At 34.9% G+C, this 26,299-nt stretch overlaps 1 protein-coding gene across 6 annotated transcripts in view; it reads right to left on the bottom strand.

Moving 5' to 3' along the window:
- RAD51B (RAD51 paralog B) overlaps nucleotides 1–26,299 on the bottom strand; it is a 697,181-nt gene that overhangs the window by 641,521 nt on the left and 29,361 nt on the right. The window lies entirely within an intron of this gene.

The raw sequence follows: 26,299 nt of genomic DNA, 5'->3' as shown, positions 1-26,299 counted from the left end.
TAAGAGCTCGGGAGGAAAAAAAGCTTCAGGCTCCAAAAGGAAATATTATTTTTCTGTGTGAGCAGGCTTAGAAAGTAAGGAGAGAGACATACATGTTGTAATTTTAGACAAACTAACAAAGAGAATCAATAGTGTGGTACAAGTATGGAAATGGATAAATATTCTCTGTGTTATGTAAGAATGACACATTTCACCCCCTGAAGTCAAGAGGAAAGTTGGGATGAGGCCTTTTATGTGTCTTTGGCAGTAGGTCTGGGAGGCAGGACTAAAGCTGCAGGAAAACAGAACCCTTATGCTTATTTTCACATTTGCTACTTACCTGATGTCATTTCCCTGCAGTAAGGATGGTAGAAGCCAATAACGCTAGAGGAACCAGTTCTGGAAAAAAAATAGTAAGCTCTTGCCAAAGTAGAGGAGAAAGCAAGCAGTAAGGAGTCTATTCCCAAAGAATTCATTCAGGCACTTTCCTTTCTCCAAAGTATCATAATTTTTTCATTCACTATTCAACTCATGTCCATCCAGCAAAGCTTACTCAGGCATTGCAGCAAACAGTTGCTGTTTTGGACTGACTGGCATCTACTCCCCCCTTCTGGTAAGTATGCCCCACCTTTTGGAAAACTACCCCTCCAGACTCTCAGACTATGTGTTTTGGGGGAGGCTGAATCCCCTGCAGTAGGGGTGGAGTATTCAATTCAGGTCCAGCAGGAGAAACAAACCCCCAGCCACAGTGGGCATATGTTGGGGTTAGTCTGGTCAGTAGGAACCCCGGGATTTGTACAGGAACTACAAAGAAGAGACAACATAGATTTAAAGCTGTTTTGCCAAAAGTAGACCCTGAGGATGAGGGTAACACTGAAGAACATAGAACAGAAAGATCAAGAGAAAGAAGACTGAGTCGTGGTGAAATCACTGGAGCCCTCCGGATTAAATCTTACGTGAAGTAGACTACTCCCAGACTAGTTTGTGTGTCTAATACGAGGCATTTACCAATAATCGTAATATAAGGCGTTCAACAAACATTTACAGCTGCTGTAGGAAGCACTGCAAATAGTACTTGATTTCCGGAAAAACTGGAAGTTCAGAAATGAGACAAAGATCAATTTTCAGAGTTAAAACCATGTAAGTAACTATTTTACTCACTCATGCTGCTGGCAAAGTCCAGGAAGATAGTAGAAGCAGAGTAGATACAATATTTCTAGAATTACTTCTACTACTATATTCTGCAAACAGACATTCAGTCTTAAAGTTCACAGTGAAATGCAGTAGCATTAAAAACAGCATCCTCCTTCCTGTTGAGCAGTTTTACTGACCATTCCAAAGACTTTTCCTTTCTCATTTGCTTCCTACCTCTGTCCATTTCAACACCATTCCCTCCCTCTACTTAGATGCCAAGATCTTCTCAGCACTAAGGGAGAAATTCTGCTTGTTTTACTATATCAAAATTAAAGCATCATTCATTGACTTGATAAAATAATATATACCTTAGACCTAAAGCCAGCATCTTATTTAATAAAGAAACACTAGGGATGTACCCAATAAGATCAAATTTGCAAGGCAAGGATACCCACTAACTCCACTACTATTCAACACTAAACTGAAAGTATTAGCCAATTAAATGTCAAGAGGCTTATAAACTGGGGAAAAAAATAAAATCACCTCTATTTTCAGGTGATATAATAGGGTACATGGAAAACCCTAGAGAATCAAAGATTTAATATCAAGATATAAAATTAAAATATAGAAAAAGCCTTCATATACAAGCATACTAAACAGTTAAAGGAAGAGGAAATTCTACTTAATAAAGCAATAAATAAGATAAAATACTAGGGATAAATTAACAAGAAACGAGCAACACTTGTATGTGGGGAATTTTAAGATACTTGAAAGATACAAAAATAGACCTGAACAAATGAAAAGTTATCTGGAGTTCTTGTATAGGATGACTCAGTATCATAAAATTGTAAGTTCTTGAATTAACTTATACATCTAATGCAATCCTGATAAAAATACTAATAACCTTTTTTGGGGAGCTAGACTACTTGATATTAAAATTCATATGGAAAAATGAACATATAAAAATAGCTAGGAAAACCCTAAAAAAGAAAAGCTATGACAGGGAATTAGACCTACCAATCATTAGAACATAAAGTAAAATCGCTATAAATATATATAACATAAACATAAAGTAAAATCTCCGTAAATATGTGAGTGTCAGCACATGAATAGACAGACCATGAAACAGAATACAGCCCCCTAGTTCTATGTGCTTAAAAGACCCAGAATCAAAGAGCATGCCAAGTGCCTAGATTTTGGTTTCTAAATACTATTTTCTACTAAAAGGAACAAGAACTGATTCTACACCTAACACTGGGAAGGTACAAGATAAAAAATGAAACATCATTTAATGTTAGAAAGAAAGTACTCAACGAATGATGAGGATTCATCAAAAGGACATTGAATGGGGTCCCCAAATTTGGGATAATTTCAGAATCGAAATAAATGATAATAATGGTTTACAGACCACCTAATTTAAAAATCCATGAGTTCACGCTTATAAAAATAAATAAATAAATGGACAAAAAGAAAACCTCTTCCTTACAGTAGAAAATCAGTTAATCAGTGTAGATAAAATGACAGTATTAGAAAATCACCATATGACAACCAGCAGAGTAATAACGCATTCAGGAAAGAAGAATTAATGGATGCTAAAATGGTGAAAGTCTGAGAAGTAATAGAATATTTACAGTCTCAAAATATCTCCTTATAAGACACTTTAATTCCAAAGGGGAAAATAGTAACTTTACAGTAGAATACCTGGCAGATACTTCCTGAACAAAGTGATTAAAGTTAACATTAACATTAATGAGACAAATCAAAATCATGCATATCCTGGTATGATACCCTGAAGAGAACATACATTCCTTCTGCAGTACTCTTGTCAAAAAGATCATATCCTATATCTAACCACGAGAAAACTCAAACTGAAGCACATTCTACTATTTAGGTGCATATTTAGGTAAAGTAGCATCATGCATATTTAGGTAAAGAAACAAAACACACATAATTAACTTTCATTCAAAACTCATCTCAATGATTATTGCTTAACTCAATAATTTTTTTCTAGGGGTTGCAAAATGATGATCTTCTATTTCTGTCATTTTTTCCCCATATTTATTAGCTGGGATTCTTCTGTGAAGGATGACTTGACGTCCCTGAAGTACAGTTAAAACAGAAGACAGGGTAAATGCTGAATTCTTTCCTTTCAATTACCAATTTTCAGACTAAGGAATTAGTGCCCTAGTTTCTTCAATGGTTCCCACTGAGATGCTGGATATTTCTTTTTATCACTATGATATGTATGATTCCTATGTATCAAATCTGTTTCAATCAATTGTGTAGGTTCTTTTGGAGTTTATCTGAGACTCAAATTTTCTTAACTTTGGGCTTTAGGAGTCACTCATGCATTTGAAGTTCAGTTTTAGACACAAAGAATTTAAAGAGCCTATGAGACATACAAGACAGACCTACCAGGCAATAGGATTGGTTCTGAAACAGGAGACAAAAAATAAAAACAAAAAATAAAACAAAGGAAAAAACAAACACTACAGAAGTATAATTCTTATTCCTAAGGCATTCTAACCACCTTACAGAGGTACCTGAGAGGATTTTTTTTAGTATAAATAAAGATCTTAAAGTTAATATATTCACTGAACACTTGCTTTCTCTGTCTGGTTTTTTTCTTCTTTCTTTCTTTTCTTCTACTTACAATATGATGATCAGTGTGCCCCAGGCCACTAGACAAGGTTCCTACCCTCAGTGAGCTTGGTAGGAGAGATACCATAACTCTCCATCCTACATGCCAGGTGACAAATACAGGTCAGGACAAATATATCACAGAGTAAAATTAGTGTTACAGAAATAGAAATAAGGGATCATATCCAGCTCAAGTAATTTTAAAAGAAGTATTTGAGTCAGAACCAAAAGTTGATTTTGATAAGTAATAGGAAAGAAAGTATGCCAGGGAGTTGGAGGGAAGGGGTGGGGTGTGTGGTGGGGAGAGCCAGTGCAGGGAAGGGCATATCAGGAGTGCTGAAGAGGAAGCAGAAGGCAAGGTGATCTGGGGGCAAGGTGAATAGAGGAGACTATTTATAAGAATAGCACTATCTAAAAACACTTTCCACAGTGTGACATGTTCTGTAACTATGCTGTCCCACACAGTAGCCACTAGTCACATGTGGCTACTGAACACTTGAAATGCAGCCACTGAGACTAAGAACTGAATGTTTAGTTTTATTTAAGTCTATTTAACGCAAAATGAATAGCCCACCTGTGGCTGGTGCTTACCATATTAGACAATATACTATTAGAATAAAAACTCAGTGAGAACAGGTATTTTCTTCTGCTGAATAAATAAATGTGTGCGTAACTGAATGCACACTCAAACAAATATTCCAAAGGGTATGGTATCTTAGGAAAATGTGAGACACACATTTGGAAAAGTTTGTTAGGGCCAGATTACAGGTGGCTTTGAACACAAATTTAAAGATTGAACTTTATTTGATAATCTAGAAGAATCACTTAATAAGAAAGTGAAAAATATTTTTTCAATAAGAAAAGCATAAAAATTGTTTTAGGATGAGTAATCTGGCAGTCGTGAGTTGCATATTCTGACAGGACAAAATCTGGAAGAAAGAGGGATGGGTAGGCTAGGTTAGGGATTCTCAAACTTTTTGGTTTCAAGGCCCTGCATTAGTTTTCTAGGCTATCGTAACGAAGTACCACGAATGGGGTAACTTAACACAACAGAAATGTATTTTCTTACAATTCTGGAGGCTAGAAGTCTGAAATCAAGGTATTGGCAGGGCCACACTCCCTTTGAAGGTTCTAAAGAAGAATCGTTCCTTACGTCTTCCTAGCTTCTGGTGGTTCTAGGCAATCCTTGGTATCCTTGGCTTGTAGCTGTAGCACTCCAATCTCTGCCTCTGTCTTCACATGGAACTCTTCCCTACGTATCTCCTCTGTGGCTCTATATTCAAATATCCTTCTTCCTTCTCTTATAAAGATGCCAGTGAATTGGATTCAGGGCTCACGCTAATCCACTATGACCTCATTTTAACTTAAATACATCTGCCAAGATTCTGTCTTCAAATAAAGGATCAGGTATTATGACTTGAATATATATATCTTTTGGGGTTCAACCCACTACAGACCCCTTTACACTCTTAAAAATTATTGAGGTGGGTGGTGGTGGGTATAGCTCAGTGGTAGAGCTTAGATAGCATGCATAAGGTTCTGGGTTTAACCCTCAGTACTTCCATTAAAAAAAAAAGTAAATAAAAATAAATAAAATAAACAATTAAAAAATGGAAAAAAGTATTGAGGTTCCCAATAAAAGCTTTCCCAAAGTTTCCCAAAAAAGCTTTTTTACATGTTGATATTTACCATATTAGGATTAAAACTAATTAAGTGCTTAAGTATTATCTACTCATTTATTTTAAGATAATAATAAACTCATTGGATTTTAACTTCAACATTTTTTATGAATAATAACTGTATTTTCCAAAAAAATTTGTGAAGAGTGGCACTGTTTTATGTCTGTAAATCACAATCAAAGGGGGCTAGATTCTCACATCTGCTTCTACAAGCTGTTATAATGTAGTTTTGGTTGAAGTATCTGAAGGTAATCTGACCTCACACAGACATGTAGTTGGAAAAAGGAGAAGTGTGTCAATAGCTTTTTCAGATAACTATAGATATTCTTCCTGAATAGTACACCAAAACTCAACAAGAGGTCATTTTCTAAAGGCAAATCAAAACCTCGATGTGCTATCACCTCACACCTGTCAGAATGGCTGTCATCAAAAAGAACACAAATAACAAATGCCAGCAAAGATGCAAAGAAGAGGACAGTTGATACTTTTAAAGAATAGCTGCTATTGAACTATATCAATGAACTTTTTGCACTCCAGTACATTAGAATCCATTGTTCACCTTGCACTTTGAATGATTTTATCACACCAAGCATTGGTCATGCGGAAAATGTTGGTTATCTTCCCAATGTCAACACATTTCAAACACCGTCAATCTCATTAGAAAAGTCTTCAAGTATTGGGAAGTTTTCCACATTTTGATTTTTGCTTAATAATAGCAAGGACAGAATTCTGTTTGTTCATTTTTTGGAAATCTTCCACCAAATATCAAAATCTTGAAAAACCAGTTTGTCTACCAGTCATTTTTTTAAAATGGTGTTCCACGAAAAGAACTGGTTTCTCTCTCAACTCCAACAACTGCAAAAGTGCCGCTCCTCGAGACAACCATCGTATATGAGAATGCACAAGTGACTGCTAAGTATTTACTACACTGTCAAATAGAGTAATAAGAAAACATGTACTCAAGGGGCAAGATTTAAGGAAATGAATAATTTTCACTAATTCATTAAGGACATTCTTAAGCAAAACTAGAATTTTTTCCACAAGTATGTTGCAGTGAAGAATGCAATGATTACTAATACATTTTGGCACCACTGCCTTAATTTGAGTAAAGCACAAGTTTACTTGTCCTTGTTTTTTTCATCTTTAGTTAAGACCGTGAAAAAGGCAAATAACATTTTAGTAGGACTAGGAAACATTTATGACTTTGCACACTCCTGAAAGATTCCCAGGCACTCACCCAACTCGGGGGTGCCCTTAACCAAATTTTGAGGACCACTGCCCTAGGTAAGTAGTTCTCAACTTCGATGTGCATCAGAATCCCCTGTGACCTCACATTAGTGAATCAAAACTCTTTGTACAAGCACCACTAGATGAATCTTAGGTGCACTTAAGGTTGATAACTACTGGCCTAGATGATATAGTAATAGATAAAACTAGGATTATAGCAGTGCAAGTGAACAGTAGGAAATAGCAAGAAACTTTATTAAGAACTTAACTAAAATATGAAGAAAATCAAAACGTCAAAGGTTTTAAGTCTTGATTATTGAAAAAAATGGTGATGATAATTAAGAGAATGTGAGAAGTCAGGAGGAGCCTATTAAGAAATTAGGGAAACAAGAAGGAAGATGAATTATTTTTTTCTGATCTTCCTGATTAGAATTAATCCCCTCTTCCTCTACGCACTCATTAAATGTTACTTGTATCTCTAGTTTTAAATTTTACTTCATTTTAAAATCTTACCTCATCTCTCAGTGTATTACAGTGTGCTATTTACATGTCAGTCTCCCATTCAGTAGAAATTAAACTCCGTGAGGGCCTGAATGAGCTTGGGAGCACCAGTCCTGGCTGTAACTATACAATCTTAGGAGTGTTACGTAATCTCTCTAGCCTCAATTTTATTGTGTCCAAAATGGGGATAAAATGATCTACCTTTTAGGATAACCATAAGGATCACAGATAAATTTTCATCATAAGTAACATAATGCCTAACACATACTAAAAACTCAGCAAATAACAATAACAAAATCAATCGGCATAGTGGTATTTCCATTAAAGATACTCCTTTTAGAGCTAAGACCTTTCTGAGTGCATACAGACCTCTGGTAATTCTCACTGTAAAACATACAAGATACCATTCATTCTCAATTAATTATAGAAATGATCATCTAATTTGTGAATTGAATCATCCAATTTATCCTGCCACAGGCTCATTAAGGCCTCTAGAAAAATGGACAAAGAAGTAGCATAATTTTATAATCTGTCTTGCTTTTTTGAAATGCTGAATCTAATTTTGCATAAAAAGTGGAAGAAAAAAAGTTCTCAAATAAAATTCCCGAATTTTCTAGTGAATTTAATTTACTCATGTTATCTTTAACCCTTATATACACAGATAATTTACAATTTACAGCAGGGGAACAAAATTATTTTCTCTATTCATGTAACTGAAACACACATCTGGTCTAAAAGGCAGCAGTTGGCAAGAGTCACTCCCCAGAGATCAATGGGTTAATGGTTCTGGAATAAAAGTGCAGCACAGAACTCTAACCAGCTGAAATAGGAGTGGGACTGAGGGGAGAATGGGAAGGGGTAATCCTAAGGGAGGTAAAATGCAACTCTCAAAGCTGCCTTTCAGCCAGCACAGCTAAGCTCACATCTCCTGACTTGCCAAAAATAACATTAGGGTCTTTTTGACCACAAGTAGTAAGGACGATATAGTTTTAGGTTTCACCTAAAAATAACTATAAAAAACAACCCCCAAAAAGCCATACATCAGTCCAAGTGTGATGAGAATTTTGTAAATTCATGAGCAAATAAATGCTGCTTCTAATACAGTGAGAAATAGTGCCCTACCCACCCACCCCCGCCCCAATTATTTCTATAAGGCATGCTTGGAGGAGGTTGTAACCCCATCAAGAAAAACACTAGGATGTCACAGTAGGATGCTTTCATTTGTAAGTAAATAAAAACTCAATTCAGACTGGCTTAAAATAACACTTCTCCAGCTTTTACGTGCATATGAATCATCTGGAGAGCTTATTAAAATGGAGATTCTGATTCAGCAGGAGTAGGGTAGGGTCTGAAATTCTTCATTTCCAACAAACTCACAGGTGATGCTGATGCTGCTGGTCCCTGGACCGTAATTTCCATACCAGAGACTTAAACCATAAAGAAACACATAGATTACCAGAAACTAACACAACACTGTAAATCAACTATACTTTAAAAAAAGAAAAGAAAGAAATACATAGATTAACATACTTGGAAACCCAAAGATAAGACTGTTCAGTAACATCATCAAGAACCCATAGCTTTCCTCTCTGCAGTGCCATCCAAAATGTCAGCTGCATCCTAAGGTTGGCTCCATCTTCTGGTACAGTACGGTTAATAATAGTAATCAGGGCTACATGCTTCCTTGGTCATGTCCCACAGAAGATACAGAATGACTTCCCATGGATCTCTTGTAAGAGCAAGGAAGAACAGTCTCAAAAACTTAAAAACCTTTCCTTGTATCCTGTTTGCCAGGATTAGGTCATGTGGTCATCCCTAAACCACCAAGCGGCAAAGGGCCTTGGGTAACCCTTGGACCAATGAGGTCCACCCCCAAACTGAGGGTGGAATCAATTTTCCTGATGCTTACTGGTTACATAGAAGTAGAGGGATCTTAAAAAAAAATCATGGGCCCATTAGGAAGGAAGGAAGAGGAACAGATGCTTAAACAACATTTAATATAAATAAATATTTTCCTCCATCATCCCACCATTGCTATCATTGGGTTCTGAATCCATTGCATCAACTTTTCCAGCTTTTAGAAATTTTATCACATTGCGACATCTTTAAAATCTTCACAGCATTTTGTAAGATGGCTTTCTAAGCTCCTTCATCTATTAGAATTTATATTAGAGTATAAGTATAAAAGTTATTTCAAAATACTTGTCAATCTAAAGTGACAAAGAAGTTTATTACCTTAGAATGTATTAAATTATAGCATAAGAATAATAATGGCAACAGAATATATAGTAGCCTAGCAGTAAAGTGGAAATAAATTCATGTGGGATATATAAATGGATAAAAAAAAAAATGTGGGCTTTGGTCTTGAATCTATCAATCTTTCCATGGAAGCAAGACTTCCTCCTAGGGTAAATTATATGCTATGTAACTTATACCTCAATAAAGCTGCTAAAAAGAAAACACATTTCCCTCTAATAATACATAGCAACAACTTGTGGAGAAAACTATCTAAAAAAGACTTAGCCTCATATGTCACAAATGCCAAACATCTACTACTTAGTTTAAACAAAAATCAGGATCACAAAAACGGTAGCAGAGGCCCCTGAATGCAATATCAAAACTGTGGGCTGTGTGATCTGATTCTCAGTGTTGCTCTATCTCACAGAACTTCCAGACTCAGGAAATGTAATTCTCTCTGGAAGAAACACTCTTTGCTGGTAAACAGAACGCAAAAGCTGGAGTCAACTCTGTGGGCTCAAAGCTTGCACAACAGTTGCTCCTAAGAAAAACAGATGAGACCTTTTTTAAAACTATTAATGCTAAAGGAATGTGATCATTTTACAGGTTGGGCTCACTACTGTATAAAGGATCCTATCTTTTATTCTGCACTTACATTATAAAGGAAGAATTATTATTTCAAAATCAGACCTACAATGTACAATATAAATTATTATACAAGGCAATCTTCAGACATGTGTCAATGCTATTTAACTTGAATTCTAATTGCTATCTAACTCAAGCCACCACATAAATCTGGTACTACACCAATCTAGGGAAATGGAAAAAAAATTTTTTTTGCAGGGAAAATATTTAAGGGCATTATTATTCACAAAAGCTAAGATATAGAAACAACCTAAGTGTCACCCTGATGAATAAATACTATTCAGTCATAAGAAAGAAGGAAATTTTGCCATTTGTGATAACATAGATGAATCTGGAGGTTCATGCTAAGTGAAGTAAGTCAAACAGAGAAAGACAAATATGGTATGATCTCACTTATATGTGAAATCTTAAAAAAAGGAAAAATAAAGGTCAAACTCAGAGAAACAGAGAAGAATGGTGGTTAGCAGCGGCTGGGATGGGGGAAATGAGCAAACGTTGATCAAAGAGTACAAGCCTTCAGTTGTAAGATGAATGAGCTCTGAGAATCTATCTACAAAATGAAAAAGAAGCATCTCTCTCTGGCCTCCGAGCATCCTTCATCTGGGTTATTACTTCTTCTTTAACCTAATTTCACATCCTCAATACAAACTTCTGCTCCAAGTAAGCTAATTAACTTACAGAAGTCAAAAACCATTTTTCTTACATTTTCTGCTTTAATGTGTTTGCTCATTGCATTTGTAATACTTGAATTTCTTCCCCAGTCCTAACTCTCCAAATCTTACCTATCTAGCCCAAGTTCTCTCTCCCTTTGTCAGCCCTAACAATCCTTCCAGGTGATTTCTATGCATGCTCAATGTTGACAGCCATGAGATTTGGGGATTATGACTGGCTATAAAAAGCTAAAAATCTCTCTATAGTAATTCAAGCAAATAGGTGTTTATTTGCCTCATATCAGAAGTCCAAAAGCAGATAGACCAGGGCTAACATCCAATGATGTACATCCTTCTCATATTGGCTTATCACATTGTAAGCACAAGATGGTTGCCACTCCTTCAAGGCAGGAAGAAGAGATAAGCAACAAAGGACCATGCCAGAAATATCACCTCCCTTTTATCTGGAAAGTAAACACTTTCTTAGAAGCTTCCTCTTCTCTACTAATAAGCCTTAGCTTAAATGTTGTGGCAAACTGTATTTTCCAAAGATGGCCACACCAACATATCCCAGCCCACATATTCTTTTTACAATGTGACAGAGACTTCTCCAACCAACAAGTCATAGTCTCTCTCTTGGAATCTGGGAGGGGACTTGTAATAGTTTTGACCAGCAGAGTACAGCAGAAGTGATGCCATGTGAGTTTTAAGGCACGGTCATAAAAAGAATACAGTTTCCATCTGGGGATCTCTCTCTCTTTCTCTCCCCAGAAGCTCTCAGAACCCAGTAACCACATTGAGACCACATGTGAATGTTCCAGCTGGGCCCCCAGCATACATAAGCATTAAGTGCCAAACAGCACGAAGGAGCCTTCATACAATTTCAGCCCCCAGTCTTTGAGTCTTCTAGCTGCAGCCTCTGCTCCATCATGGAGCAGAGACAAGTGGTCCCCATTGGCTTTATCTGACTTCCTGACCCACAGGAGACATAACAAATGATATTTGTTGTTTTAAGTCAGTACATTTTGGAATAATTTATTAAGCAGCAATAAAGAACTAAAGCGGATATGATTAGCCAGAACTAGGACACATGGCCACCTTCAGCTGCACCTCCAGCTGGGAAATCAGGGAATATGACTGCCATGAACTTAGCTAAGGTGAGTACACTGCCACCGAAAGACAATGAGGGTTCTATTAACAATGGCAAGACAGAAATGGGCACAGGGTAAGCAACTAACAGTACCTGCCACAACCACTTACTAAATACTTACTACCTACTACCTTGTATCATGTTGATCTTTCCTTAAAATACGTCCTACATCTACTAGTAGAATATGAGTCTTGAAGGCAAAGACTATTTCATTACAAAATGCCTTAAATGGTGGTTACCTTAAAAACATTGGCTATTTAACTGAAGACAAATATTTAGATTGCACTTTAGAAAGAACTTCTAGTCCTTAGAAACTGTGAGGTTCTGAAACAAATGCACAGAAAAGGTTTTATAATTTTTTTCTGGAGTTTTTTTCAGAACAATTTCTGTAGGAAAATGCTGGTGCAACTGAACAAATTAATAAGCTCTGATGGTGCCCTGCAGTACACAGACAAATAGCAACTGACCCCAGAGCCAGAATGAGTCATCACAATGGTGTCTGGAAACCCTCCACACAGCTGACCAATAGGATCAGCCCAGCCACACTGATGTAGGCTAATTAACCATTGCAGGGTACTTTGTAAACATAAAGTGCTAAATATTTATTTTTAAATAATCACACTGACTTATCAATTAATGATAAGCTTACTCTTAGTGAAATAAGAACCTTACTGTAGCTCCCGGAAATGACAATAGCCCCCAAGTACTCCTGACTACTCACGATTTTTACTGAGCCGCTATTTCTGTTTCTGTCAATAATACAGACAATAATATAGACATCAGATGTCATTACAATGTAACTTAAAAATAAATCTTAACACTAGTCAGAAAACGTTCTAAAACTCTTATTTTAGCTAAGCAGAAATGTATTATCAGAATTTAGAAAACCCTGAATTCACCATTCAAATAACTAAAGTTGAAAATAGCCACTTCAGCTGATTATGAAAATATCAGCTAACACCCACAGTGTTTCAGAATTTACAAAGTCCTTTCATACATATATACACATCTGTATTTTTTCCTATAAATTATTGTATATGAAAGTGCTTTGTTAACTGTAAAAACCTCTATAAAGGTTAGTAATTTAGCAATATATATTTACTATCACTCATCTACTAGTTATAATTAGTACTAGTAATACTACTACTATTATCAGTAATAATAATACTAATCCTTATGAGGCAGAAACTTTTATGCCCTTTCTACAGATAAGGATACTGAGGCTCAGGAAGGAGAAATGACTGGTCCACGATCACAGAGCTAGTTGAAATACATTTGGTACTTAAAGTCATATTTTCTGACTGGAAATTCTAGGGTACTTTCTACTGCATCATGCTGTTCCTATAAAATGTTAACCCTTCCAAGTATGATTCCCAAAGAATGGAGGAGAAAAGTGAAAGGAGAAGTCTACTATTGAACAGAGAGCTGTCGTTTCTAAGGCTGTAGAACAGGCCAATCCCATGTTACTGAACAACAGTAAGATAAGCTAAAAATCCCAGAGGAAAACAAAACAGATTCATTACAACATAGTCTAAGAAATGAAATCAACTTCAGGAATTTTAAGCTCGGAGCATTAAAAAAGACCTTTTCACATTGTTAACATTTTCAGTATTTCTTTAAAATACTGCATCTTGGTTCCTGTAACAACAAACATCACTCTATTCCAGTTCAAGTCAAAACTGTCCCTCCCTCAAATATATACACTAAAGATCTTTTGAGTCATGATGCTTATAAAAACTACCTTAAGTTGTAAGTTCCTGGGAACTTTTAATTAAATTCATGAACAGCCAAATTTACTGGACACATCTGGCAATGCCATGAAACTAAAATGTCTCCCATCCAGTCACAGCACATATTAAGTCTTCATTAAACCTCAACGCAAAATCTTAGGAGGCTGTCTGTACTTCTGATGTTCTCCACGAGAGGAGTACAAGTGTTTAGGAATTATTTTCCTAAGATAGCATAATCATCATAGGACTTAAGCTATGAGTTGGTCAATTCCAGCTTGAGAATAGAGAAACCCAACAAGTCTTTAGCACATTCACTAACAGATAAAGGCATTATTTATTCTCAATATACATGTTTGATTTATATGTCGGTGAAAAAGCATTCAAAGCTGCAAGTATTCAGGTATTTCTCTTACTTGAAATAGTAATACAACTAACAGAAGCATCTCTACAGTTACACTTCTAAACAACAATCAAAGCATTAAGCAAAGTGTGAGACTCCCCATTGAAAACGGCTTGGAAGAAAGAATTCTGAGTATTGAACAGCATTAGTATTATAATAAAAAGCAAAGGAGCAGAATAAACTTAACTACTACATTATGAAGCAGTGCTCCACCATGAATAAGTACATCTGCCAATCAGTCTGAGTCCAAGTCCTACCCCTTCCCCTTACCAGCCATGTGATTCTGGGGAAGTTATTTAACCCTTGTAAGCCTCAATTACTTAACTATAAAACAGGAATAATATAAAGTTTTCTCATAAAATTATTTAAAGTATTAAATAATGTTTGAAATGTACTCACTAGAATAACCTAGAACAAAAATAAGTACTCAATGGGTGCAGTTATTTATAATAAACAGCCTTTCAAGATGATTTAAACAAACTAGAACAATTTCAACAACTACTTACTTTTGCCAGTATACCATTTAACACAAACTCTGAGATACTGTATAAGGTGCTTGATCTTAAAAGGGACTTTAAAACCCAAACACACGATCAAAATTCAATTTTAAAAGAGGCTTAATTTTTCAAACCATTGTTGGTAAGAACAAGAGCTTTTGTTCTCTTTCTACCCCCACACATTTTTCTCTCCGGTAACAAACAAAATACTCTTAGAATTAAAGAGCTATATTTGATTTAATGTTTTACTTTTAATAAGACATTTCCCAGCAGAAACTGAATTAATAGTAAAAATCAAAACAAATAGGAAAATGTAAAATTGAAATTGTTCAATATCATAGAAAAACAGAAGGCAAAAAATAGGGAAGGAAAAATTGTTCAAATAAGAAATACCTAACTTTTAATATCTTCTATTTCTAATAGAAGGCAGATAAAACCTTTAAACTACAGCTGTTGTATGTTTACATACTCTTAAATGTTTAGAAAATTTTCTTAACTCTTATAAAGTTAATTAAATGCCTACTTTAATTCTTATACTTAATAAAGGAAAATAGCAATAATTAAAATTGTTTTCTGTTTTAAAACTAAAATTTTGCCTGGACTTCAAACTCTACTAAAATTATAAATTATCTGAGAAATAAAGTCACTGATGTAATAAACTGATGAAAAACAGACATAAAACCAGAAGCGTCCAAAAAGATTTAAAATGTCAAGGAATTGAGCTCCTCAAGGAATTAAGCTCAAAAAATTTTATTTTTAATTTTTAAAGACAAAGGTTTTAAAAGTATAAAATTAAAATACTGACAACATATCAACATATATGTACTTTGAAGGTAAGTATATTAACTCAATGTACACATTCAAAAAGACAAAGGACATACAACAATATGAGCCAAAGAAATAATTTTTATCCTTGAAAAACACAAGACAGTATCCTTTGACCAACCTCTCATACAGCAAAGATTGTATTTCATACTGTTTATTTAAATTTAATTAGTGAGCTGTCAACACAGGATCCAATTTCTCTACAATGATTTTCTCTCATAAGTTAAAAATCATAAAATAGAATATCATCCAAATTTCTAAACAAGGCATTATAGTAATAGTATATACAGAGCACTCATGTTAAATTCCCACCTTGACAATCACAGCTCTTTGTATAAAATCTTGATTGATGATGTCTCACAGAAGTTCATGCATTATATTAAATTAAAGGTACAGAGCTTTCTATCAGCAAATTAGTTTCAAAGAAGGAAAGGGATGGGGGAGAGACACCACAGTTTAGCTCTCAAGAATCTTCTTTTTTTTTCCAGTTTTATTGAGATATAATTGACACAGAGCACTGTGTAAGTTTAAGCTGTACAGCATAATGATCTGACTTGCATATATCATGAAATGATTATCATGATAAACTTAGTGAACATCTATCATCTTACAGACACTAAATTAAAGAAACAGGAAAATGTTTTTCTTGTGATAAGAACTCTTAGAATGTACTTTCTTCACAACTTTCATGTATAACATACAGCGGTATTAATTATCTTAATCATGTTGTTCATTACATTCCTAATACTTATCTATCTTTTAACTGAAAGTTTGTACTTTTCACTGTCTTCCCCCAAATCCCCCATCCCCTACCCTCTACCTCAGGTAACCACAAATTGATCTTTTTTTTTTTAAATTGAAGTATAGTCAATTTACAATGTTGTATCAGCTTCTGGAGTACAGCCAAATGGTCCAGTTATACATATATATACATATTCTTTTCCATTATAGTTTATTACAGGATATTGAATATACTTCCCTGTGCTATACAGTAAGACCTTGTTGTTTATCTGTTTTATATATAATAGCTTGTATCTGCTAATCCCAACCTCCTTTCTTCTTTGGTAACCATAATTTGTTTTCTATGTCTATGACTATATTTCTGTTTTGTAAATATGTTCATTTATGTCACATTTTAGATTCCATACATAAGTTTTATCATATGGTATTTATTTTTCTCTGAGTTACTTCACTTAGTACGATAATCTCTAGGTTTCCATGTTGCTGCAAACTGGCATTACTTCATTCTTTTTTATGGCTGAGTAGTATTCCCTTCTGTGTGCGTGTACATGTATATATATATATATATATCTCACAACTTCTTTATCCAGTCATCTGTTAATGGACATTTAGGTTGCTTCCATGTCTTGGCTATTATAAATAGTGCTGCCATGAACATTGGGGGGTTTGTATCTTTTCAAATTAGAGTTCCCTCTGGATATATGCCCAGGAGTGGGATTGCTAAATCATACAGTAAGTCTATTTTTAGTTTCTTGAGGAATCTCCATATTGTTTTCCATAATGGATGCACCAAACTACATTCCCACCAACAGCGTAGGAGGGTTCCCTTTACTCTACACCCTCTCCAGCATTTATCATTTGTGGGCTTTATACTGCTGGTCATTCTGACTGGTGTAAGTTGATACCTCATTGTAGTTTTGATTTGCATTTCTCTAATAATTAGCGATGCTGAGTATCTTTTCATGTGTTTATGGGCCATCTGTATGTCTTCTTTGAAGAAATGTTTATTTAGGTCTTCTGCCTATTTTTGATTGGGTTGTTTGTTTTTTTGTTATTGAGTTGTATGAGCTGTTTGTATATTTTGGAAACTAAGCCCTTGTGGGTCTCGTTGTTTGCAAATATTTTCTCAGAGTCTGTAGGTTGTCTTTTCATTTTGTTTATGGTTTCCTTTGCTGTGCAAAAGCTTAGAAGTTTGATCTTTTCACTTTTTGTAATGAATGTTAGAATGTTTCCTCTTTAAGTATTGTAAGAATTGAAGTATGCACTTAAATACATTTCATATATTGCATGACCAAAAAAAGTGATACAGTCACTCTAGAAATATATATTGGACACCTACTCAATATAGGGCACTATTCAATATAGGCAGCTATGGCAGATACATAGAAGATAGCTCTGTTTTCTGGGCGTTTTCTAATATAACTAAGGAGCACAGACACGGACATATAAAAATGTAAATGACACTGCAAAGTAATAAATGATTAAAGTTCTACTTAAGAAGTTAAGACCACGTGTACTACAAAAGAAGATAGAATTGATTGGAGCTAAAAACCTGTGTGTACTACAGAGGAAGGTAGAATCAACTGGAGCTAAAATCAAGCGGTACAAAAATCTCAGGGAAGAGAGAAAACCTGTGAGCTCAGACATGAAAAAAGAGTAAACTTTAGGAAGGGAGATGAAAGAGAAGGACATCCACAGCTAGACTAAACAGAGTGACAGAGTGGACTAGCAGCCTGCACTGAAGAGAAAAGAAAAGGCAAGTGGAGTAGGATGGAACTAGATGGAAGGGAACTTTGAATATCATATCAGGAATACAGACTTAATCATTCAACAAATACTAACTGGAGCAACTATTCTGTGCAATGCACTATCCAAAATGCAAAGAATACAGGTGTGAACAAAACAGGTAAGTTATCTGCCCTCATAGTGATAACAGTCCAATAGATTTATCCTATAAAAACTATGATGCCATGCAATGCTTCTGAGTAGAGGATGTGATCCAAGATATACTTTGGGAAAATTATGTAGCTATGCTATGTACCCTTACAGAAAAGAGAGCAGACCAATTAAAACACTGCAATAATAATCCCGGAGAGAAGTAGCAAGTGATGGCATTCAGTTAGACAAATACTTCTTGAGCAGCCTCAGATAAAACACTTCATTTCTCCGCCTCCCTGTTCTCAAGAATTGAAGTTTGCCACTCAGCCACAACCTTAAGATCTTCAACTGGAAATTCCATAAACATATCAAGGCACTGTGTAATATACGTAAAATAACACTAAAGACTAAGAGCTGCAACTTACTTTCATTCCTAACTTTTTCTTAGCAACACAACTTTGGAATTATGCTTATTCTTCATCAGTTAAACCACTATCTGTCTCCCAAAGAGCACTCTCTTTGTGAATAAGAATGGACAGTGAAGGTCAAGGTTAGACACGACAGAATTTGGCTACAGCCTATGAGATCTCTGCTACCTCCCTTTATTTCTCTCTGTGTAATCTATAGCCCCAAGTAAAGGGTAGAGAAGGGGGCACCAAGCTATTTATGTATCTGTTAAAACAGAAAAAGAATTGTAGACAAGGTACTTGTTTCATTTTCCATTATACCACAGAAAGCTATTTGTCTCCTACAATTAACTAATTTATAGAAGCCCTTAGGGCAAAGACTATGTTTTATTTATTGTTATGATCTCATAGTGCCTAGCAAAGAGCTGTACACAATTGCTGAGGGTGGAGTTAAGAAAGGAAAACAAGAGGAGAGTCTGAGAGCCAAAAATAAGTGAATGAGCCAGGTATAGGAGGATCAGGCAGTAACTGCATCCATCAACAAAGCAGCTGGAAGAGGACACAGCAGTGAGAAAGACATGATTTTTCCTTTTGAGGCATTGCAGCCTCCTGGAAAAAAATATTAGGAGGTAAGAGAGAAAATATACCAAGCATCTGGAGTGAGGTAACTACTAAAATTAATAATTAATAGCTACCTTTTACTGAATGTGTCAAACATCGTGCAAAGGACATTACAGACATTATCTCACTTAATCCTCACACTCCATGAGTCAGATATTATTATCCCCATTTTTCAAATGGGAGACTAAGAGTTGGAACTAAGATGAATAACTTACTCAAGCTTATAAAATTAGCAAACAGTGAGGCTATGATTCAAACCAACATCTAACTCCAAAGCCAGTACTCTTAACCACCCAGAACCAGGGTGAGAGTTCTGAAAATGATGGAAATTAATCAGGTACTAAATATATATTGGAAATGGAGCCAGCTAGATTTGCTAAAAGATGAACAGCAGTGTTTAAATTGAAGAGATATTAAGTAATACCTATAGGACCATATGAATAAATGGATGAGAACCAGTGCACCAAAAGTAAGTCTCCTTCTAGTCCCTACCTTCCTTCTCTAGAAGCAATCAACGGAGTTTCCTTATGAGCTTCCAGAACCAATTTATGCATATAAAAGCACCGCAACCCACTCTCCTTTAACTTTTTATTTTGAAGTAATGTTAGAATCACCAAACAGTTGTGAAAAGAGTACAGAGAGTTCCTATATGCTTAACCATAGTACAATGATCAAAACCAATAAATTAAGATTGATGCAATACTAGTAACTAAATTTTGCCAGTTTTGAGCAGTTACAAATGAAACTGCCACAGAAATTCCTACAGATATCTATTGATGCCGCTGTTTGTCAGGGGTCCCTAAGACCACTTTTTGGCTCAATGATTCACTGAAAGGACTCACAGGGCTCAGAAAAGCTGTTACACTCACAGTTATGGCTTAATCACAGCAAAAGGATACAGACTGAAATAAACAAAGAGAGAAGGAGCATGAGCAAAGCTCAGGAAAAACCAGGAAGGAGCTTCCAGGTGCCATCCCACAGCGGAGATATATGGATACGTTTAATTCTCCCAGCAATGACGTGTGACAATACATATGAAGTGATGTCAGCCAGGAAAGCTTGTCCAAGCTCTGGTGTCCAGTTTTTATTGGGCGTCAGACTCAAGACATGCAGGGCCTATTCAGATTCCAGTCCCTAGAGCAAAATAGGTGCTCACCATAAATCACACTGTTCACATAAACTATCTGATCCAACTGGTATTGTGTGGTCCAAGGCACCAGGCATACAAAAACACTCTTACTAAGCAGAATGTTCCAAAGGCTCAGTCAGGGTTCATCTCCCAGGAACCAGCAGTCCTGAAGAGAGACCTTTTTTGGGAATGTGCGGACTTTGAGCAACCCACACCAGCTGAGTTAATCCTTTCCTACACAATCTGGGAATGCATTTCTGGGTTATCTCATTCATTTTAACAATGGCACAGTCTTCTGTTATATGGACATACCACCACTAATTTAGCCAATCACCTACTCATTAATCTGAAATTGCTTGTAGCTTTTTGTTCTGGTCAACAATAAAAACAGGTTTTATAAATGATAAAGAGCTACACAAAGGAAAAGTTATAATTTTTCTAGAATTGTTATCACTGACTGGTGAATAAAGGTTCAGTCCAGACTGTTTCAGCTACCTGAATGAATACAGGGTAGCTTTAAGAATAATCTGACTTCAAATGTGAGTAGGCAAACAAAAGGCACTTATGAAAAAGAAGAAAAAGTGTTAACAGAATTCCCATAGTGTTTGTTTTCAGTAATTAATAGGAAAATAATCAAAGTAAACCAAAAATTATATCATTTCTGGACAATCATACAACATTACACAACAGCAAAATATAGCTCTAGAGTTTTGATGGCCTATTTACATATATCTTGAGTCTAGGATTCCTATTTCATAATCAGAGAAACTTCATTAGACTTTCACAGAAATACAAGTCCTGAATTTTTATGTTTACGATAATAATAAACGTCAAAATTGGGAACATACATGCCTTTTCCTCCCTCTCACAGGTCATAAACATAGTATTCCATAAACATAGTATTCCAGTTAATTTGTAATTAACAAAACCTTAATTGCTTTAAATATATTGGCTTCGTTTCCTATATTTTTCATTTTCAATATTTATTAGTATCTAAGGTAAGTTATATTCCCACAAGACTAAACCCACTTTGTATGATGGGACAGCTAAAAGGAAAAGAACTCCCGGCCCATATGAAATCTACCATTAAACTGAGATAAAAATATTTTATGTTTTTGTCAAATAATAATAAAAAGTTTAACCTTACAATATTTGCCTTGCTTAAAACAAAAACAGTTTCCACTTGTTAATGATTTTAAAATCTTATGTCCTAAAAATATGAAAATTGGGAATACACACTTTAGTTCATTTTTCTAAATACCTTTAAACATTTTATGAGCATTAATATTTCAAAAGAAATCACACATTATGCAATACATTAGAACAATGCATATTCTCAAAAAATACACAATCGACAACACTGATGGCAACAACAGAAAAATTGGTCATAATCACATCTCAGTAAAATAATCTGGATTTTAACAACCCTCAATGAAAATAAGACTTTTCCTTCTTAGAATGTTTAAATAGTATATTCAAATTTTTCTTGATATACCACTTTTCTAAATACTGGTAACTGGTACTAGTTCCCTCACACTAGAAAATATTTGCACAATATCAAGAGATGAAGGTAAAAGAAGATAGAGGGGAAAGACAAACTTCAATGGTACTCATAATGCCAACAACTGAAATTAACTTGAATTCTGTGAAACAGTAAAAATTTAGATCTTGGCATTTTGTGCATTTTTTTTTGTATTTGTATTGGCCTGTTCAAAATACATTTGAAGCATTTTCAAAGAAGCATCTTGGAAGTTAGTCTTTTTATCTAAGTAATGTATTTTTACCCTCCTTTTTTTAAAAATAGCTTTTAAAGCTCTAAGATAGAAAACAAAGCAAACAAAAAGAATACAGCTAACATGGCATACTACAAAAATCAATATGAAAACAAGAATTTCACCAGTTAGCATAAAAATTCAAACTGTTTGAAAAGACAAAGAAAAATGTTTAAATGGATGTTAATATGACATGTATTGTAAGTATATTTTTATAGGCCTTAACTGTAATTTTTTAAACTTTTCATATCCCTTCACAACACTCAAAATGAGGTCCCTCTTACTTAGGCATTAAATGTGCCACTAAGCCATACCTATTATTTACCATCATTTAACAAATTACTGTCCTTATTCAGCTCAAGAGAGAAAACGTTAACTTTCAGTTCTTTGCAGATGTCGAAGTTAATATATAACTATCTGTTATTTCAGGGTTTCATATATGCTTTTTTAAAAAAACTGAGCTAGAACATAAAACATTACGTCAGTTTCAGATGTACAACATTATGATTCAATAATTGTCATTTATTAGCTGTTACTTCCTAAATATTACTCATCCATAGGACTAAGCCCTGGAAATCAGAAAAACAGAAGACATAATTCTGTTCTTAAGATGTTTACAGTCCACCATCATTCTGCAGATCTAAGAAAAAAACTAATTCTACTATAGAAAAAAAAAAATCTCACAACTGGCTTCGAAAAGATCTTGCATTCTACCCACTACCTGTCTTCTATGCTAAATACAGGAGAACAATTCAGGTCACCTTTCGGCCTTAGTGTCATCTATAAAATGAAGGGGCTAATCTAAATGAACTTTAAGGTCTTTTTTGGCAAGAAAATCCTATTATTTTAATCTGATACATAATTAACAATATGCATAATATCTGTTCTGTACGGTATTAGATGGCAATGATAAACAGGCAACATAAATAACCATAACCACAATTTATTTTATACAGGCAATATTTAAATTCTTCTTTTATGTTGTTCTCATTGATTATCTATAAACAGTTTCAGAGCCTACTGTTTCTTCCAAAACTAGCAGGGACGTACTTTAAAAAGACAAAGGTTTTGCATCTTACATCCCAGTAATAGTGTCCCTTAAACTTCCCCCATAAAATTCAGGAAAAAAGATTCTACAAAACTCGTAAACCTGTGTTTCTCAAACGACAATCTGTGAACATATTCAAAGGTCTATAAATTATCTCCGAGAATTTTTTAATTTTATATTTCCATTTCAATGATGACCTCAAAATATCAGGATAGGCATTTTATAACTGAGAGCTGCCACAAGATGTTAATGCGTGTTTTCAATCAAGTGATGCCAAGTAGTACCACTTTAATTGTCAGACACGAATGAGAAAAGAGCAATGGCAGAATTCAAACATAAAGGCATTCATGCCCAGGTGAGGGCCAAATGATGTCACCCTTCCCAAACAGAAGGCTTTGTAGTAGTTCAGACAGAAAAAAAGAGGTGGGAAAGTTGAGTCATCATATGAACTACAGGAGACATATACATATAGATATATAGATATACATACACATATATATATATTTCAAAACAAGCTGTGCCATAGTTTGTTTATATTGTAAGCAATAATTTAATTTAGAAAATTATCTTCTATAACATTAGAATAATTAATATGACTAGTACTGTGATTGCTGTAAATACAACCCACCTTTATAGTTTCCTATGATTTAATATGAAGTTATTAGCTAGTTTCATAATTCTATATGTTGCTGTGATATTATAATAAGTCTGAAGTCAGCAGCAGCGGTTCATGAGAATATTACTTGCATTTAAAAGGGCTCGATGCCTTAAGCTAGTTTAATAAAACACTGCTTTACAAGCAGACTGCTCTCTTATCCTTTTATTTACTTCAAGATACTTTCTAAGTTCTCTTGTGATTTATTCCTTGACACACAGGTTATTTAGAAGTGTTTTTGTTTAATTTCCAGTATCTGTGGATTTTTCAGACATGTTTCTGTTACCAATTTCTAGTTTAATTCCCTTGTGGTAAAAAAACATACTTTGTACTATTTTAATATTTTAAATATTTTGAGATTTATTTTATGGTTCAAAGTTCGGTCTATCTTGGTGACTATCTCATGTGTTCCTGAAAGGAGTATGTTTTCTGCAGGCATTTGAGTGGAATGTTTTGTAAATATCCATTAGATCAAGTTGACTGATTATGTTATTCAAGCCTTCTGACTTTCTATTAATTCTATCAATTACTGAGAGAGGAAGTTGAAATCTCCATGTACGTAGGCATGCTTGCATACAAACATACGTACAATCGTCCTCCACATCCACAGGTTTAGCGTCTGCAGATTCAACCAACCACAGATCAATAATCTTCAGTTAGTTCAATACCTCGATGTAAAATTCACGGATAAGGAGAACTGTCATTTTACATAATGGACTTAAGCATCGCAGATTTTGGTACCTACAGGGGTCCTGGAAGCAAACCCTTGCAGACACTGAGGGACAACTGTACATACCATACATAAACATATACACAATGTGACAATCAAAATTAAATACAAATTATATGTTAAGCTTCCCCCCCCCCCACATTTTAAAAGCATTGAAAGTTCACTGTAGAGAAATGTTTAAATTCAATGAAGTACTCAACCCACTACCCATGGTGGTTTTACTCTTTACTCTCATTTGAATGGAAAGATATCTAGAGTTCATCCTGGTATGCAGGCATCCTGGTTCTATCCACCATCTCAGATCCACAGCCAAAAAAACAGGCTGGAATGCTTGGCTTTCTGCCTTGTCTTCAGAGGCCATCAGACATTCACTTATCATGGTTTTACTAAACTGGGATAAATCTCTTCTAATTCCTGGCTCTCTGACACTATCTACATCTCTAAAGCCTTTTCCAAATTTAAGAATCTTAAGAATTCTTTTTCTTCCTATAAGATGTCAGTGTAAACTGAGTACAGCTCCTATATGAGAAGATTCTGCCATCTAAAGTTATATTTTACTACAATTAGAAATAGTAAACAATATTAAACATAGGATCAAAATAGAGTTAAAAGCAAATAATAAAATTTAAGTTCAGTATAAATATATGTAAGATTAATTCAAGTCCAAGAAGAGAAGCTGAATCTAAATTCATATATTCAAAAATATTTACTGCCTACTGTGTGTTAGTTACTATTCCCGGTACTGAGAAAAAAGCCATGAACAAAGTAGACACAGTTCCCGTAACCACACCATGGGTGGCAGGGACACACAAACAATAAACATATAATGCCAGAAGGTGAAAACTATGATGGAGGAACATAGAGCATAATAAGAGAGATGGGGAGGCAGGGACACTTCTATGGTCAGGGAAGTCCTCACTAGTAAGATGATTACAGGAGAGAATAAATCATATGGATGTAGAGAAGGAATATTCAGGCTGAGGACTTCTTGAGGCAGGAATGTTTGTTGGCATGTTTGAGTAAGTACAAGGAGGCATAAGGTTTGCTAATTTGAAAGGCATCATGAACCAGAAAACAACATACTTTTATTTGACATTTAGTTCCATATGAAGCCACCTACTCAAAGTATAGTATAAAAGTTTAAAAGGTTATGATTTGCCATTTAAATGAGGTAATTAGGCCAGGAAAATTCTGACACTTCCTAAGGCAGTATTTTTCCAAAGCCTTCTAAAACCAATACTGACTTGTCAGAAAAACTGATACTATCTGTATTACATAAGTACATATTATATTTTGATTTACCTCTGAATAGAAAAACAAAGGCAAAGACAGAAGGACACGGGGTACTAAGTACCTATTCTTTCAGAGGGCTCTATTAAAAACAAGGAAGTGGGGGAGGTATAGCTTATTAGTAGAGTGTGTGCCTAGAAGGCACAAGGTACTGGGTTCAATTCCCGGTGCCTCCATTAAAAATAAATAAATAAAAAACCTAATTACCTCGTCCCCCCCACCAAAAAAAAAAAAAAACAAAAACAAACACGGAAAGGCAGAGCCCCTTTCTCACTCAGGAAAATAATCACCTCAGAAAAAACTGAAATGCATTAGACTATAATTACTACTGAAAGACAAACAAATACAACTTTTAAAAAGTGAATTTTCATATTTTACACAAAATTAAGTCCAGCAACAGTATGAGTTAATAAAATAAACATACATTCTTAAATTTTCCACTCAAGCAAGTAACTCTATAAAGTATTTTAAAATTCCCTTATTCTCCTTGATCAGGGAAAACATGGATTTGAATTTGTCCTTTTAAGCAAATATAATAAAATTTAAAAGATAAGCATCATCCAAGATAAACTACAGCACTTGATTTCACCAGGAATTGTATCATGTGATCCAAAATACAAACTGAAAAGCCATAAAAATATATAGAATTTTTTGAAAACCACATTTTCTCCCTCGATTTCTTGATTAGGATTATAAATCAAAAAGGCCATATGTCAGTTTACACTAGTGCTAC

The sequence above is a fragment of the Camelus dromedarius genome, chromosome 5, assembly GCF_036321535.1.
Source record: "Camelus dromedarius isolate mCamDro1 chromosome 5, mCamDro1.pat, whole genome shotgun sequence".
Lineage (NCBI taxonomy): Eukaryota > Metazoa > Chordata > Mammalia > Artiodactyla > Camelidae > Camelus > Camelus dromedarius.
The sequence above is the reverse complement of the archived record's forward strand: the minus strand, read 5'-3'. Positions and strand labels throughout refer to the sequence as shown.